Source organism: Pseudopipra pipra, chromosome 4, assembly GCF_036250125.1.
Source record: "Pseudopipra pipra isolate bDixPip1 chromosome 4, bDixPip1.hap1, whole genome shotgun sequence".
Classification (NCBI taxonomy): Eukaryota; Metazoa; Chordata; class Aves; order Passeriformes; family Pipridae; genus Pseudopipra; species Pseudopipra pipra.
The window spans coordinates 33878889-33887811 of NC_087552.1; the positions used below are offsets into that span (position 1 = coordinate 33878889).

At 40.2% G+C, this 8923-nt stretch overlaps 1 long non-coding RNA gene across 1 annotated transcript; it reads left to right on the forward strand.

The window, feature by feature from the left end:
- The first annotated feature begins 1648 nt into the window (after positions 1-1648).
- Positions 1649-2894, forward strand: LOC135413131 (uncharacterized). Its single transcript, XR_010430099.1, has 2 exons — positions 1649-2033; positions 2506-2894. It is a non-coding gene; the product is annotated as an uncharacterized LOC135413131 (long non-coding RNA).
- The last annotated feature ends 6029 nt before the right edge of the window (positions 2895-8923 follow it).

Sequence of the window (8923 nt, forward strand, 5' to 3'; positions counted from 1 at the left end):
ATGAGAGCTGCTACTGTGATGCCTCGAGAATCCATAGCCAGGTGTTAAGAATGAGAGGGAGAAGCATGACTCCCCCTTCCAGCATCACCTATCCATTACTTCAGCTTAGCTATAACATGAAAACTGCACTCTGAAGGACTGGTGAAGTAACAGAGCTACAGCTGGCTATAATACCAAAATGCGTGTTTTGTGGGACCGATGCCAATCCAATTCTCCTTTTCCCCAGCTGCAGTTAGTGTAAAAGCTGGTTTCAGATTGCTTGCCTAGCTCTAGATTGCCATCAAATAGCTCAGCTTTGCAAACCCTATTACCGTTCATGGTATGTTCTATTGGACCTGATTGTTATGCTACTGGAGACTGTGTAAGGTAACCTATTGAAATAAATCCCAATTGCTCCCTTCCTCACCAGTGAAGCCCCCTGTAAAGCCAGCTGTCATTATTTCTGACTTTAACACCACTCTAAGAGGAGGTGTAACTCCTGGGAAATTGCAGAATGTATTCATTCTGTTTCCAGTTTTTTGCCTCTGCTGCCTGACTGTTACAAAGCAGTCAGGGACATGGGGCTGGCAGTGGGCATCAGTGGGAGAAGGAACCACTCCAGCCGAGTATCTCCCACAGCTGTGAACACTGCAGAAGGGCATTGTGTAGCTCTTGTTTCCTTCAGGAGTGGAGTCCCTGTTCTGTGTGAATTATGAGCACAATTGTCAGTGCTCCAAGCACCGGCGAAGGAAGCTGCTGATAAATTAGGTGCAGTAGCAGCAGCTGCAAAATCGTTGTCCTGCTGGCTAGGGAAAGGCAAAGTCATCAGAGAATTAAGATGAACTGCTAAGCATATTTTGCACTCAGAAGGCAGTTCCATAGGAATTAAAGGAAAAGAATGCCATATAAAAGTGTTTCTAACTTCTGCTGGAGCTACAGCTGTTGTTCTTCAGGCCTAATATTCCTTCATGCAATGAGCTGCCCCCACACAGCTTCTTCAAATAGGATCAAAAGGGTCAGCTGGAAAAATCCATAAAGAAGTGAAACAATTCAAAGAAGAATGCAAAGGCTTTGAGCAATGGCTGCTTGGAAATCAAGGTCAAATCATACCTTAATAGCTAAGAGTACACCCAGGAGTTCAGATATCTTAAATCAGACCCTAAGGATCATGATTGGGTAGAAGACAAGAGTCCACATCTTTTTAAACTCCCATCTTGTGCATAAGAGAATAAGAAAATGTCTTCCTCTTTCAAAGCTTGTTTTGCTCACATGAGACTGACACTTCACAGCAGCCATCCTATTAAAAAAAAATCGGTATAGAATGCCAAAGTAGTAGTAACCGCTTGAGCTGTGCTGCGTTTGACACATTGGAGTCCCACTAGAATTGGGACTTGGTCATCTTGTTGATTTAGAAAAAAATTATATTAACAATATCAGCCTCTCATTTGTTTTTTAAACTTGTGCTTCAGCGTTTCTCGCCCTTAGTTGTTTTGGTCACATGTTCCTCCAGTTCAGGACTTGTGACTGCTATAGTGCTGTTTACACCTTTTGCAGTGTATCATTTTAGTTATACATTAAGTGTAGCAAATCTTTCATGATTTACTTTGCAGCTAGCGTACTTTGCCCAAGTGGACTGGAAGCTATTAAAAACTTGCCTTATAACCAGCAGAAGAATAGAGCTGCCTTCTGTCTTTCAGTCCTGCTTTCTGTTGCAGTAAAAATTCAATTTAAAATTACCTGTAGATGTGACCAGCTACACAGCTGAACTTTGAAACATTAAAACTTTGCATTAAAAGCATTTTGTTAACATAGGTCCGATACTGTGCCATCTTCATAAATGGCCTAAAGAACCTGGCAGAAATCTTGTTTTGCTGAGCAGCTGACTTCTACCTTGTCAATACAGAGTACACTTAAGTAGAGCTTTCAGACTAATTCTCTATGCGTTTCTCACTCAAGGTTACAAGCAAGACTTGAACTCTCAGGCTCTGAAGTCGAAAGATGGGATTCTTCTATACCAGATCTTTTGAGGAGCCCAACTGCAGCCTTTGTGTCAGGTAGGATATGGTTTTCTCCTGTGAGTTGTGTTGGTGTCTGCAGGGCTGCAGCAGACCTCTAGGCTTAGTCTTGGCCTTTCTCCCTTAGGTCTAAAACCTGCACTACCAGTGTGGCTCATTGTACAAGTGTACATGTTTGTTTCTCCTTGGATAAATCCTCCTCTCTTGCTTTGGCAGTGCTGTTCTCCCTTAGCACGGAGAAAGGCAGCCCAACTGCAGCCCAGCAGGTTGTGGCTGCCAGAGACACATGACCAGAGCAATGATTTACTCCTTTAACTTGACAGGTTTAGGCTCTTTCACCATCTCTGTCTGCTCTGGGATTGTGAAACCTCTTAGCACACTGCAAAATTCCTCAGCTATAATAATTTCTCTTTCCCAAAGATGTAATAAGCTGGCCCCTCAGCCTGTGGTTCAGTATAGCTTCCATGAGGCTACAGGGCAGAGTGTGACTGATTCATTTCTCTTTCACAAGACTGCCTATGCTGTGGTACAAAACGACGTTATTCCCAGGGGCTGGTCTTGCTGAAGTTAAATATGTGCCTTCCTTTATCAAACTGCTCTCTGCAATTTCTGCACATTTCACAAGGGGATTGATACTGGTGAGTAAAATTTACAACCAGAAACCTCAGCCCCTTTAGAAAACCAAAGAGGAGTTGGAAGAAATTGTGTGTGTTTCAAAAACTAATGTTTAGGTGTTCTGACATGCAAGTGTAACCAGTGGTAATGTCAATGACTTTTTTTTTAATAAACTCTTTGCAGCTGAAAAATGTGATCACTCCAACAAAACAAACAGCTTAACCTGCAGAAATGAAGTGCCGGCAGCTGGCAGTTTGGCTGTTTAATAAACTCCTTCTGCTATCAGCCTGTATCTGTGCTGTCTTAGTATGTGAAAAATGTGCTCGGTGCCACAGTGATGTCATGAGCCCAAGCTGATAGCTGCTTATGGCTTCCAGCTGGGCTGCTGAGTGCTGGGAGGCACTGCAAGCTGAGCAGATCCCAGGTTACGTGGAAGCAGCGTCCAAAATCTGCCTCATTTCTAGTGCCTCCTGACCCAAATCACTTATTAGTCAGAAAAACGTTGACCTTGTCTGCTATAGCTCAAGCGCAGCAGCTTTTTAGTCATTTTTCTGAGCTGATTGCTGCAGTTGGCTCAGCTCGGGTAGCCTTTCTGTAGGACTCAGATAATAGTTGGTGTTCACTATTGCAATTGAAATCTGTGTTATTGGGGAAGGTCGCATGTGAGAGTGGCTAAGAGATAGTGGCCAAATTTAGGAAGAATTCTTGTTCTGATGAGAGGAGAAACCCCAGGGACATGTTTAATCACTGCAGTTTGAGTGATATTAATGGCAAAGTTTTTTATCCCTTTGTGTTAACAACTACATGTCATGCTGCACAGACGTGCACCGATCGAGTTACTCTGTTCTCTTACTGGCCAGAATTCTTTCTTTGTTAACCCTCTGCCTATAGTATTTTTTTCCTCCTGTTCATCTTGGCATATGTAAAATTAGATGGCCCACTTTCCCAGGCAGGTACCTGCCCATGCTTATAAAGTTTCTGGTGTACTATTTGAAGACCCCAAATAGATTAGTTTACCTCTTTTCCCTTACTGCACTGTCTCAAAAGGGAAATTGCTGAGACAAATCTCTCAGGAATGTAAATGACTCCCTTTGTCTATGCTACAAATGAAGAAACAGAGATAAATCTCACCCATGAGGAAGTCCTTTGGAGGACTCATGTGCAGCCCTATCACTTTGGTTTAGGTATTCCAAGCTAACACTGTTTTCATACTTGAATTAGGAAATTGGGGATTTAACTGATGAATATGATACATGTATTTTCAACAAATCACATATGTTTTAGAGGTTCATCTACAGTGCAGGGTTCAGAGGTTACTGGAGTGCTTCTTCCTGATCTGGAGACTGGACTGGAAGGCAGAAGACCAACAGTAAACCCCAGTTTTCCAGGCTGTATGATGTGAAGAGGACACTGTGCTCTGTGACGTGCCTGTGAGCAGGGTGTGCAGATGAAGAGAGCTTAACATATGTGTTTACATGCACAAGTTTTCTGGCTCTTCTTTTGTGGAGAATGCTCTTTGCTCATCTTTTTTCGCTTCAGAGAGAATAATTCCTGGTGTTTATGGGGTTTCTTCATTTGAGGTAGGTAATATACAAATTATGGTGGCACATCCAGGCTGCAGTTTCAGAAAAATTACTTGAATTTAATGTTGATGAAAATCTAATGTTCCAACTTTGAGTCAATGCATCATGTGTCAGGCTTTCAGCAGCATTAAGTTGCCAATACCTATAATAAAATCCTTATCCATCTGGCTATCCTTAGCCATAAAAACAAGAGAAAAATCTCAGCTACCATCCAACCCTAAACCTGTTTTCTTACTGAACCAATCTGGATGTGTCATATGCCATTTAAAAGCTCATATCAATAACAGAGTTATAATCAGTTTGAACATTTTACCATCCAGGGCACTAATTTTCTCTCAAAACTTGCCTTGAGTAAGAGAGCATCAATTATGATTTTTTTTTCCCAACTTGCATGGATAATTGATCTTCAGGATGTTTGTAAGCAAAAAAAAACCTGTGTATAACTTATAGGAAGAAGATTTTATATGCACACAACAATTAGTAAGGGGACCAGAATTTCTAGGTTGTCAACTCTTTGTTGATTGTTTGCATTCCTTCTGTGCTTTTCCCAGCAGTCAAGTCTGATTTTCTTTTAATGCTGCTACAGTAGGGATTTTTTATTCCATTGAAAAAAAAAAGAAATTAAAATAAAATTAACATTTCAAAAGGCATCATTTAAAGGTAAGATGTGAGGAGAATGAGAAAAAATGTTTTCCCCAGTTGTGTTTGTAGCTGTTTGCTAGACAGCAGAGGTATGTTGCGGCTCGAGATCTGTATGTTCATCGCCAAATTCTGAAACAAAGTGTGAGAGAGGAATGATTAAAGACCTCTTCAGTTCTCACCTCTACCTCTCCAACTGGTGCCTTTGTCCCCTCCCGGCTTGCAGCCTTTTCCCCCACCCTCTGCTCCTGCTTTTGGTTTTGGGCTTTTCTACTCTCATCTTTTTCCATTATGGCCACCTTCTCTCGCTTTGCGTTATTTTCATACCTTCTCATCTTTAGACCTGTTCTGCATTTTGCCTGTTCAAAGGCTGTGGAGCACATGCGGTATTGGGCATATGTACTGAACTTAGGTGACAAATTCTTACAGATTGCTTCTGAGAATGATGAACTGCTTGCCCCAAGCTGTAGGGCTTGGTCAGGTGGAAACTCCAAAAGCACAACCTCCTCATGATGGCACACTTGAGGAATTTCAGGTGTCGTTTATGGAGTTACTAGGTGTGAGAGCTAACAAAACCCATTCCTTTTACTTGTTTTTTATAATATGGGGAAATAAATATGCTTTTACATTTTCAGAATTCTTAGAGAAAGGTGATCCATTAGAGCTGACTCTTTTAAAAATGAGACTACCCATGTGCTATCAAATTTAATCAAATAGTTTCTTTGGAAAATATATAAATCATCAAAAATAGTTCCTTAAAAAGTAATCATAACTACAGATGCTGCTGAGTAGTAATACTTGACTCACAGACACCTGACTTCTTTTAAGTATCATGCAGGATGAAAAAAGAGAAAAATTAATATCACAGGCAGTACTATATTTCTCCCCATCTACCTGGACTGATAAGTATTCATCTTTTTCCTTGGACAACATTTTAAAAAGACCAAAATTTAGCCAATAAAATCAGCAAAATTCTCCTCCTTCATTAACTAAGTGCCCAAGAGACAAATGGACAAAAAGCTAGGTTCCTCTATTTATGAGGATTTTGCAGGTAAAATGATGCAATAAATTTACCCCAGGTTAAAAGTAAATTCTCTTCTAGCATAAAAGTCGCCTTTCAAATGTGTTAGAAACTTTACAGGATGCAGACTAAAATGATAGGGAATAGCACTTTAGAGCTTTGGACGAGGTAATGCAGAAGTGGTGTATATCTATGCCAATGTTCTTTATCCTGTCACTGGAAACAGACTGTGGTGGCTGCAGTCATTCAGGTGGAAAGGAGAAACTCCTTGAAATGGTGGTTTGTCTTTAAGTATTTAAAATTTAGTATGAACTAGCTGGCTTCTAAATAAGTACCATGGAATGTTGTGCGCAATTAATTAAACTGCTGAAACTCATAATTACTTGTTTTTCCAAGACTATTGTTTTTCCCAAGGAGACTCTTAACAGTGCATTTCCCATATGTTATCCACTTTATGGAACTGTATGTCTTATTTCACATGTGCCTCATTTTAAATATTCAGTACTATGTATTTTTAATTTATAGCCAAATATTTCAGCATCTGAAATGGTAGGTAAATACTATTTGTTTTATTTTTGTAGCTAAGATGTCTAGGGAATAGATAAGTCAAAGGTTTGTGATATGATATATTGGCATTTAAGCAAATGACTAGCAGTCTCCTCAAAACTCAAAGCATGACCTTTTGTGAAATGGCATTATTTTATTGAACAAATGTGGTTTTAATGTATTCTGTTATAGCTGCTTGCTTTTGTGATTATACGAAACTGAACTGCCTCTTGCAACAGTGAAAATTACAGTGGGAACAAAGGGACTGAACTGGTTTTGACTCTTTATTCTCTTCTGCAAATCTGCAAATGCATTTGTTGTAGTCTACAAATATTAAATCTCAATTTCCACAGTTTTGCTACAGGGTAGCCTGTAAGCCATGACTTAGTGACATGAGAAATGAGAGAAACCTGAGCTGCAATGTTTTAATGATTTTTTTTTTAAAGCAGAAACATTCAGTCAAGCCAAGAAAATCCCTACTCATTTGCTTGCAATTTTATCTCAAATGATAAACCAGCATTGGCTGAGAACAGGTTTTGTGAGTTCCTTATGAAAGCCCTTTATGTGAGAGACAACATCCTCTTTCCCTCTGCTGAAGGCTGAGAAAACAGCAGGTCAAATTTCTGCTTGTACCAAAGCCCCAGTTCTTGGTAGTCCTGCAGCAAGCACAGCGTCAGCAATTGTAATTCCTGGCATTTCTAACTTGGAGGTGGGGAGTGAGAAGAGTAGATGAAATCTGTTTACTTTAGAGAAAAATGGAAGGTATGTTCATTGCTGAGAATGTATCAGCAAAGGGCACAGACAAGAAAATAATTTTGGTTGTTCATTGCTTAAAACACAAATATATTCTAGGTCTTGTACATAAAGAAAACCTTCCAGATTTGAATGAGTGTGCAGCTGACAGTGGGGAGGTAGGAAAACTAACTTCTCTGTTGGAAACAACACTGCGTGTAGTGTACATAGACATGACAACTATGAGCTTGAACTGCCAGCTCAGTCTCTGAATGTGTCCATATTCCGAACCATTTTGCTGCTGTTCTCTTCCGTAGATATAGCTTAGTACATAGGCAAAGCTCAGAAGAATACTCTCCTAGACTTATGACTAGCCTTGCTTACATCCATGGAGAAAGTACATGACATGCTGAGAAAGTACATGACCTCTTCATTACAAAGAACTGTGAGATGTTAATTGTTGAGGGATTCATTATTCCTTTTTGTCTTAAAGGAAAATACCAGGAAAAAATGTGTTAACATTGGGAAGAGGAAGGCTGTCATTAGTAACTTCTGGATTAAAAAATTGGGATAGACTATTTTATAAATACCCATGGAGGGAAACAGAAGGCCAGACAGACCCAGCAGGGGCTTCCCAAGTAATTTGTGACTTGAGATCCACTTAGGACGTGCTTGGGTTGGCGGTTCCTGGGTCTGTTTATGAGGATGTGTCTTCAGAACATGTTTGACTTTGACAGATCCTTTATCTTTCTCTTCCGGAGTAACTCACAGCCCATCCAGGGAGTATCTCTATGGTATGCAATCATAACTGACCTCTCCATAGGGAGGCAACTGCCAAGCTTTCCTACAGCAGCCATATGATAGCTGGATGCAGTTTAGCAGTTTTGCGTGTCTGATTTGTGGTGGATCTGAACCTGAACTTTTGTTTTGGTGCCTTCTTATGCTCTCTTTTGTTGCCTTCTTATGTTGGTGTATAAATTAAACACTAAGGAGTAATGAAGAAGGATGGTCTTGTGGTTAAATGTATTCAAGTGGCAATCTGGAACATGGAACTATTTCTGTCTCCATCACATCTATGGCCAAGAACAAATAATTTAAGCTGTCTGTGTCTCAGGGTTTTCCCATTTATAAGAGAGGATGAAAGCCCTTTCTGGGTGACTGAATGGCTTGAGTGCTTTGATTCCCAACAGAAAGAGCTGGAGAAAATAAAGTATTTCCAATTTGGTAGTAAAAATAAATAGCACATAATTATTCTGTCACTGGCTCTTCTCCACTCTGTCAGAGCAGTTCTGGTTCTCAATGAGAAAGAGGATGCCCTGCATATCACACAAGATGCACAGAGCCAAACAAGAGTTAGTCTCCAGCTTTCTCTGACTACTCCAGTGAGATTTACAGTGTTAATGGTGAATAGCAGAGAAATGGTGTATTTACTCATTCTGATTTCACTTGCTGTAATGGGAAGTAATTCCCTTGAAGTCATTGGGATTGCAGTGGTGTAAGAGCTGTATCAATATCTGTGCCCTCAAGCTGATGAGAAAAATAATATATGACCATACCATAGCAAACATATATAGAAAAGGCAGGGAAACATTCTGTAAATTATATAAAAGCAACATATTTAGCAGATGAGCATTTAAGAAGTAGGAGCCTGGGGAAGTCTTGCTGTTTGGCTGGTATACAGAGCTCTCCACAATATTTTGCCTTTCAGCTGCAGCACAGAGCTTCAGCTCTTTTAGAATCAAGCTTCTTTCACCAGCCATCATCCACTGGTCAAAAAAGTTCACACTAAAACA